This window comes from Macrobrachium rosenbergii, chromosome 3 (genome assembly GCF_040412425.1).
Source record: "Macrobrachium rosenbergii isolate ZJJX-2024 chromosome 3, ASM4041242v1, whole genome shotgun sequence".
NCBI classification, from domain to species: Eukaryota; Metazoa; Arthropoda; class Malacostraca; order Decapoda; family Palaemonidae; genus Macrobrachium; species Macrobrachium rosenbergii.
In genome coordinates, this window is record NC_089743.1 from 40,660,303 (window position 1) to 40,668,425 (window position 8,123).

The following is an 8,123-nucleotide window of genomic DNA, read 5'->3' on the forward strand; positions in this document are numbered from 1 at the left end:
AAAGAAACTGAGAAAGTTTAGATCTTTTAAGCCACTGGAATCTTGGTTCAGTTTTGGCGAGCTGTGCTCCTGGTGTGGGTAGTGTATCTGTTTTAAGTTCTTGCTTTTGTGAATATGAAATAGGAAGTACTGTGACATTCAGTTATATAGAAAATACACATTGTTCTTGGTAATTTTATATTGTGAATTACCTAAAGAAACTGAATCTATTAAACAAACTAGTTTTTTTAGTTTGTATATATATGTATATATATATATATATATATATATATATATATATATATATATATATATATATATATATATATATATATATATATATATATATATATATATATATATATATATATATATATATATATATATATATATATATATATATATATATATATATATATATATATATATATATATAATAGATTTACGATCTTGTAATTTTAGAATAAACAATGAGGGGAGAGAGAGAGAGAGAGGGAGTGGCAGACAGAGTATCCTATAAACTGTTTCACCACATTAGGATACAGATGTCTTCGGTGAGGTCTGTAGTGTGAAATGATATGATTCCTAGCGCCCTCCTTCCCTTTCTCTCTCGTTTCACCGTAACTGCAGCCTCCAACAGTCGAATAACTAAAGAGACATTTAATTCACTGCTACTGCCAACAGATGCACTTCGGAATTTTAGCGGAACACAAAACATAATCCCTTCTCGCTAGTTCGGGAATCGAATCATGTTTATTCAGCTGTGAGCTGAAAGCGCTAGTCCTGATTTCCAAGGGATCAGAAAAGGCATCTTTCGACGAGGATGGGATTCGAACCCACGCAGGGAGACCCTATTGGATTAGCAGTCCAACGCCTTAACCACTCGGCCACCTCGTCATGGAGATGAGGTCAAAATATGAGCTCTTAATTAAGATAAGAGACCTGATTGAGGCAGCACTCATATAGCCCGAGTGGTTTACCTGGTGGAGGTGAGAATAACATTTTATCTGACGTCTACTGAGGCTGTATCCTAAGCTGCGGTAAAACACGTATGTTGTCATAAACGTGTCACAAGTATGTCCTAACTTATGGCAAATATGTCGATAACATGTTGAAAACAAGTCAGCGACCGTAAGTGGACAACGAATCCTAGATAATCTTATGAAGCACTGGTCATGACTACCAATAAGTATTCAACACGTTTATGGTCATAAACGTGTCATAAACATGTCGTTAACTAACCGCACATATGTCAGAAAGATGTTGAAAACAAGTTGACAACCGGAATTGAGAACGAATCGTTGGACAATGCTGGATAATCGTATGCAGCGTGGGTCAACACTACCAACATGACGTTGACTTGTTGGCAACTTGTCTGTGATGTGTGTGCGATAAGTTACAGACGTGTGTTTATGGCATGTTTTACTATAGCGTAGAGGCATCTTTAAACTCGTTGCAAATAAACAGTATGATATGTAGAAGGAAGAATTTGAGAAGAGAAATAGACCAAAGGAAAAATTTTGAGATGTATACGGATCTAATACTACATATAAGATTAAGGATGAACTTATATTATAGAGTCTATAATATTTTTTCGGTGTGTTTCCCGTTTGCTAACCTCATTGCTTCATTACATGAGGAATATGGTCATCTCTATCGAATATCTGCCGCTCCAGTTCTCTTGTTCCCGATCATCTTCGTGGTCCTGTAAGGCAAAGATACACTATTAAGATACTGTCTGTAATTCTTGACTGTTTAACTTATTCCTCTACTCTTGCTATAATTTCTCTATGTTTACTGGCAGAGATTAGGCAAAATTTAACTTTTATATCTTCTGGACAAAGTATTCTTTCTTTCCCTTAGTAATATTTAAGTTTCAAGTTTTTAAGAGGAATGATGTTAGTTGTGTGTTGCTTTACATCTAAGGTACCTTCTGTTATTTAAATACACTATAGAATAACGCTTCCTTTACCAGTCGTCTTTGATCTAGAGCCGTTGACTAAAATTATCTTTTAAAGAATTGCATAATATAGTCTGTGTCTTATCATAACAAAAATATACGATCGAAATTAAATATTCTTGAAAATTCCCAAAGGTAAAAAAAAAAAAAAAACTCTCTCTCAGATGTCGTTCGGTAACAAGCCAGCAACCACCGGGAACCATTAATTTTGGCTGCAACACTGAAATCGAAAGGTGTCCCATTGCAGTCCAATAACTTGCATAACAGAGGAGAGAGAGAGAGAGAGAGAGAGAGAGAGTCTCTCCCACATCAAAAGTCAAATAACGCTTCGCGTTTCTTGAAGAAAGTCAAAGAAGAGGCGAAGAAATGGGAATCTTTTCTCTGAGGGTCTTACAGTTGAATGATTTTAAAGGGAAGAAGTCTATTCTGTTACGTTAGGTAAATGATAAAGCTTAGTAAACACCTCTTTTATGTTTTTGTCATGTCTAGTTCTTCAATTCATTAAAATCTTGTGCTTGAATACTAATATACATTTTACCTATTTTACTTGTTTATTGGTTTTTTTTTTTAATCTTCAGCCTCATGTATTTTCCATCACGCATCATTTCTTTTCACAGGTTGGACTAAAGGAGCACCGTCTGAACTCCGCAACAAAAATCAATGATTTCTTTTGCTATTTCCTTACCGGCAACTCGAACATCTGTTGTTTCCCAGTGTTTGTGTTGTCTGGTATGTTTTTTTTTTTTTTTTTTTTTTGTCTTTCTCCTTCTTTGGAAAGGTAAATGCATTTTTTTTATTTCGGGTAAAAAATGTCGGTTTTTCTCGAATCGAATTCGTCGTGTAAAAAAAGGGAAAGCAATAATTATTTCTTATTCGAATACAGAAGCTCAAAGTACTGAGAAATATCTTGAAGTTATGTACATGAGTTTCTCCATTATCTAACCAGTTTTGTTTGAAAGCGTCATTGCCAAGTTTTCTTATCTCTCTTGTTATATCGCTCAGTAATTCTTTATTTTCTTTTAGAGAATGAAACGTGTGGTATTACGTCGCAATTGATTCAAGTAGCCAGTGAATTCTGCGATGGGTCATGATCTTATGGGCCTCGTCGTTGTCCACACATCAAACGATTAATTCACGTCAAACTCCAATTTTATCTCGGGAATATAATCAAGACATCTCTGATGTAAAGATAGATAACCCATTAATTTTTCTAAATCTCGGGAATATATGCATGGTATCTCTGATATAAAGACAGACATCCCACTAATTCACCCTAATTCCCTGACGCACATTCACAAGAATCATTTCCCAATTGATCCCACGACCCAGGTGAGCGGCTTGAGTGACGTCATCGAGTGATAAATGCAGCCTTTAAAGTATTGCAGTTGAGAGCGACGGTTCTTGGGCAATTCTTTTCCCCCAACAATCCAAGGTGTGTTTGGTTTCAGGTACTAAAATTCAAATGATAGAAATAACTCTCCTTTGACACAGAGAAGGAATAGAAGTCTTTCATCTTGGTTTTATAGGGATCCTGAGGCTGATTTCTTTGCGATTTTAGGATTTAGGATTTATTTGCTAGGAGTGAGAGAAAATTTATTTTATTCTATTTTCTGTATTGTTGATCAATGTGCATGAGGAAAGGGATTTGCATGTTGGCTTTCACCAAAGGATTTGGGATTCTCTCTCTCTCTCTCTCTCTCTCTCTCTCTCTCTCTCTCTCTCTCTCTCTCTCTCTCTCTCTCTCTCTCTCTCTCTCACCAACGACCACCATTCCAGTTTTTCCTTAATTTCTTCCAACAACACTACGCTTTAATGAGATTCTAATTCCATATCTTAGACATGTCTTAGACCGTGGTTTCAGACGTCACACACAAGGTGAATTTTTTTCTTTCTTTGAAAAAAGTAACCGTCTTTCCCTACGGAGAATTATATGTATATGTTCTCCGAAGCGAAACACCGTTACTTTTTTTCAATGAATGATAAAATTTCACTTTGTGCGTGACGTCTGAAATCACGGTCTAGACATGTCTAAGATATGGAATTAGAATCTCATGAAATTGTAGTGTTGTTGAAATAAATAAATAAATAAATAAATATATATATATATATATATATATATATATATATATATATATATATATATATATATATATATGTATGTATGTATGTATGTATGTATGTATGTATATACATATGTATATACTGTATATATAATGTAAGAAAGAAAGAAACATAAAGATCAATACTCTACCCATTTCCTTAAAACTTGTGTATAAACAAATTGACAACCTTCCACAACATACAGTATAAAAATAAAAGCGTAATCTTTTATACCTTTGTAAACCATAACTTCTTTCCTCTAAGACGTCGCCCGAGGAACAAGACAATCAAAGAAGGAAAATCCCAGCCCCAATTCTTGGCTGGAATTGCTCTGGACACGAAAAGGAACTGGAATGTTTTCACATTACACAAAGCTGTTGGTTTCCTTTGTGACCTTTTCAGCAAACTCTTAGGAACCCTTCAGAACTATTTACACCAGTGGATACTTGCACGAGAGAGAGGAAGTTGAAAGGTAGGCAGCTGGAAGAGATTTGTGGAAAAGTCTTGTGTTATCTTCAATGAAAGGTACTGAAAATATATGAGAGTAAAGCTCTGCCCAATCATACATGTATAAGATATCATACTTCATAAACTTTCTTTATTTCCTTGGTAATCTTCCCCAAAAACTGAATATAAATCTTCGTTTAATCATGAATTATATTGTTTATGAGGGGCTTGCAAACCTTCATTAACAAATTCAGTTTCCTTCATGAATCATTATGTAGTATTTATTTCACCTTACCATTCAGTGGTTTATTTTCAAAATACATTTCAGTTTGGCAATAAGAGAATTATTGTTTTGGAAAATTTTTTATATTTTGAAATGTTGCGCTTAATATTAAGCTTCACATTGTCGCAATTTTCATCTTATTCTTTTTATAAACGACGTTGTGTTAACAGCTACCAAAGGAAGGCCAGTGATACTTTTCTTGCTAAACTAGAGCTCTGTTTTGGGCAGTATGGAACTCGTAGTACTTCTGCTATAAAACGAGATAATTATTTTTAGATATAAAATCCTGTCTCTCTTATCAGGCACATAGTGAATGAGGAAGAGTTGCAGAAAAGCGGTATTTATACCAGAAGGTCCATAGGTCACACGTTACGTCATTCCAGTAGACAATTCCTCTTTAATCTTCTTAATCGCTGGTTGGAGGAAGATCGTATCTATAATATCTGAATCCCAGGTGCCTCTTGAAAGGTTCATTGTATTTCTTTGTTTAATCAAAGCTGATTCCACCATCTGGCTTTTGAACCGACAATTGCTGCTATAAGTTATACGAGAAAAATTCTAGTTTATTCTGTGATTATGGTTATTTATATGGTTAAAAATAGCTGAGCTCTGTTGTCCGTACCTAAATGAACGTTTATGCTGTATTAATCTCTGGGAGAGCGATTTGCCTGTAAAACCGATAAAAGATTGGTCACAATCGAGGCAAGGGATTTCGTAAACGCCTGTGTCTTTGGGGACTGGTTTTTGTTGGATGTTAATCAGGGATTTGGCTAAGGTATCTGGGAAGTTAAAAGCAAATGGGTTAAAGTTTCCAAGTGTCTGTGCCAACGTCTTAATCCCCTCCAGGTGTGGGATTTTCATTTTATTGCTGGGTGTCTCTCTGGTCTTGTTTTGAGGGGAACGGTAGAAAATTATATTCACTTTGTAGATCGCTTTCTCAGTTATATGGTCAGGGTACTTTAAAGATGACAGCTGCTTACGGATTAGTTCAATTTCCTTTTCCAGGAAATCAGGGGAGCAAATCCGTCAGGCTCTTAAGAATAGATTGCTGGCTACGCCAGTTTGGTAGAGATATCTTAATAGCTATAAAAGTGGATGTATGACAGAGAGAGTGTTGGTTTTCTGTATTTGGTAAATTTGCATTCTGTCACGTCTCTAATTATTAAAACGTCAAGAAAAGGAATTTTGTTCTCTGTTTCCCATTCAACTTTAAATTTGATGCTAGGCACTAATGCATTAAATTTTGAAAGTCATTGAAATTGCGCCACTTATTGTCCCAGAATGTTAAGATATCGTCTACATATCTCATCCACAGCATGTCCTTACGTTTTATTGCATTTATTATAATGGTTTCAAAATACTCTATATATAGACTGGCTAAATCGGGACTTTTAGCTGCACCCCTAATGAAAAGATGTTATTTGATACACATAATTCAACTAACTTTATTATTTTATCTAGGGCTAGTGCGAAATGATGTGATATATATATATATATATATATATATATATATATATATATATATATATATATATATATATATATATATATATATATATATATATATATACATATACATTATAAAATTTCGTTGCGTAAGGACTCCTAAATCCTAACGAAGTTCGTAACACTTTTAAGCCTCAGGATTTATTGAGGATTTGCGCAAGAATCTCAGGGAGAGGGAGGGTGGGAGAAGACGGAGCTAAATTTATTTATTTCTTTATGGTTACAGGAATGAGCCACTTCCGGGTCTTTGGGGATTATTCCGGGGTTCATTTAAAGGTCCATTTCCCAGTTTGTAGAAGGAAGTGACGGTTTTCAGTTTTCTGATTTTGTTACCTTCGATGTTTTATTGTTTCTTATTTTTATGTCTCCTGTGTTTTTCTATGATATCACTGTCTTTTATCATCACAATGTTTTCACATGTTCCCATACACATGTTACATGTATATGTATATATAGATATATATATATATATATATATATATATATATATATATATATATATATATATATATATATATATATATATATATATATATATTTATATATATACATATATGAGAGAAATCACCTCCCTTTTTCAATTACAGTGCGCTTAACATTCATCACTGAAGATACGTAACATAAACTAATGACTATAATTCTCCAATAATTACAACAAACGTTTAATTAATTAACTCATTTCATATCCCTGAAAGCGTGAATCATTCATAATTGCTTCCTGAATGCAGATGAACCCTTAATTAATATTATTCATATTCATATTTGACCCAGTGATTATGAAACTAATACCATTCACTGGTTTTGGGAAACTATTTATGTCAGATTTCATCCGCATTATCATAATCACTTGATTACAGGGTTTCTTTGTATTATTATTACCTTGAAACAGGATAAGTGATTATTTTTCCTTACCTTGAAATAGGATAAGTGATCATTTTTCCTTACCTTGAAATAGAATAAGTGATCATTTTTCCTTACCTTGAAATAGGAGAAGTGATCATTTTTCCTTACCTTGAAATAGGGTAAGTGATAATTTTTCCTTACCTTGAACTAGGATAAGTGATAATTTTTCCTTACCTTGAAATGGGATAAGTGATCATTTTTCCTTACCTTGAAATAGGATAAGTGATCATTTTTCCTTACCTTGAAATAGGATAAGTGATCATTTTTCCTTACCTTGAAATAGGATAAGTGATCATTTTTGTTAACCTTGAAATAGGATAAGTGATCATTTTTCCTTACCTTGAAATGGGATAAGTGATCATTTTTCCTTACCTTGAAATAGGATAAGTGATCATTTTTCCTTACCTTGGAATAGGATAAGTGATCATTTTTGTTAACCTTGAAATAGGATAAGTGATCATTTTTTACCTTGGAATAGAAATAACCTTGGATAAGTGATCATTTTGTTAACATTTTAAATAGGATAAGTGATCATTTTTCCTTATCTTGAAATAGGATAAGTAATAATTTTTCCTGACGGTACAGATACGAGAGAAAGTGTAACAGGAAGAGTGAATTAATGTTAGTTCAGAGGTCATATATGAATCAAAGTATATATACGACTGAAATATAAGAAATTATTAATAAAACTTTTTATTTTCAATGTTAGGTTAAAGGTCTATATAAAAGAAAATTAAGTATCTCTTTTTTGTAGTTATTTTCACTGAACTTTAAAGATTTCACCATCTGGTAAAAGATAACTTTTCTAAAACACCAATAAAACAATTTGTCTCATAAAAAAAATATGAAAAAATAAAGAAATTGAAGCTAGAATTTCTTACTACTCTGTATTTCAACGGCGAGTTGCAATGCTCAGAATAACATTATGCAAATTAAGGGGATATA

At 33.3% G+C, this 8,123-nt stretch overlaps 1 non-coding gene across 1 annotated transcript; it reads right to left on the reverse strand.

Annotated features, from left to right (window-relative positions):
* Positions 1–794: 794 nt before the first annotated feature.
* Positions 795–876, reverse strand: TRNAS-GCU (transfer RNA serine (anticodon GCU)). Its single transcript has one exon. It is a non-coding gene; the product is annotated as a tRNA-Ser (tRNA).
* Between the last annotated feature and the right edge of the window lie 7,247 nt (positions 877–8,123).